The sequence below is a fragment of the Elephas maximus genome, chromosome 10, assembly GCF_024166365.1.
Source record: "Elephas maximus indicus isolate mEleMax1 chromosome 10, mEleMax1 primary haplotype, whole genome shotgun sequence".
NCBI lineage: Eukaryota > Metazoa > Chordata > Mammalia > Proboscidea > Elephantidae > Elephas > Elephas maximus.
In genome coordinates, this window is record NC_064828.1 from 30,306,524 (window position 1) to 30,308,011 (window position 1,488).

The window sequence follows — 1,488 nt, forward strand, 5'->3', positions numbered from 1 at the left end:
AGCCTTACATTTAGAATGGACCCTAAAAGATGATACAGATATGAGGCAAGATGGGATTACTGGGCCACAAATTGGGATTAGTAGCCCTGTTGACAATTTAGTCAGAGTCACACAAGATTCTGCCCAATGATGTTCAGATTGGAAACTCAGTTATGGTGATGTTCAGAAACTCAGAACATTAAATTCATTTATCCATTTATTCATTTAATAAATGCCTACTGTACACCAGAAACTGAGTCAACTGAGAATATAAAGATGAATTTAACATCATCCATGAATTATAGGAGCTTTCAGTCTAGAAAGAAAAACACAGACATACAATTTAGTCAATACGTCACATACCCCAGTGGATAACGTGCTAGGGAAAATATCACCCGAATGATCCTCAGTTGTCTGGGGCACAGGCTTCAAACCTGTAGATGTCTGGCAACAGAGTGGTTCAATTCCACCTTCCAGGTGCCCGGTATCCTGCTCTTTAGCAACCCTGGTGGTGTAGTGTTTAAGAGCTCGGGTGCTAACCAAAAGGTTGGCAATTCAAATCCACCAGCTGCTCCTTGGAAACTCTATGGGGCAGTTCTACTCTGTCCTATAGGGTCTCTATGAGTTGGAACCGACTAGGCAGAACCTAACAAAAACAACATGGAAATACATAGGGAATTTATCCCATATGTACCCAGACCCGGTGCCATCGAGTCGATTCCGACTCATAGCGACCCTATAGGACAGAGTAGAACTGCCCTGTAAAGTTTCCGATGAGCGCCTGGTGGATTCAAACTGCCGACCCTTTGGTTAGCAGCCGTAGCACTTAACAATTAACCACTATGCCAATATATGTAGTAGGGTTTTATCTGACTGGCTTCAGTATATGATAGGGATCAAAAGCATATCTAACATAGTCATCATCAAAAACTACAACGTGCTACACTAATTATTAAATATTCTAATAATCTTAAAATCATTTTATAGGCGAAGCATATATCTATCACTAGGGGTTGATTCAATTTATACAATAGAAGACAATGCAGTGATTGAATTAATGATGTGGGGCCATATATTTTTACACGGAAAAAAGAGGTTATAAAGCAATGTATTTTGAAAATCTCATTTTGCTTTTTTTTTTTAAGAATAGAGAGGAACACAATACTCAAAGAGTTAAAATTGTTTTCTCTGGAAAGTGAGATGATTTCTCATTTTTCTTTGTCTGTTTCCATATTTTTTATGTTCTTAATTATTAAAAACAAGGATTCTATTTTAGAAAAGTAAATTTTTAAATACTGTGGTGTTAATAAACTAAAATCACAAGGCATAAGCACTTTAGTTTATTTGAAATTTGTCAAATAAAGTGCTCTTTTTAATGTCATAAACTTTATTCTTTAGAGCAGTTTTAGGTTGACAGAAAAATTCTGCTAAAAGTACAGAGAGTTCCCATACTTTTACCCTCCAACCATTTCCTCTATTATTAAAGTCTTTTTTTTTTTAATTTTATAC

At 36.1% G+C, this 1,488-nt stretch overlaps 1 non-coding gene across 1 annotated transcript; it reads left to right on the top strand.

Moving 5' to 3' along the window:
- The first annotated feature begins 372 nt into the window (after window positions 1–372).
- Window positions 373–459, top strand: TRNASTOP-UCA (transfer RNA opal suppressor (anticodon UCA)). The gene has a single exon. It is a non-coding gene; the product is annotated as a tRNA-Sec (tRNA).
- Window positions 460–1,488: the final 1,029 nt, after the last annotated feature.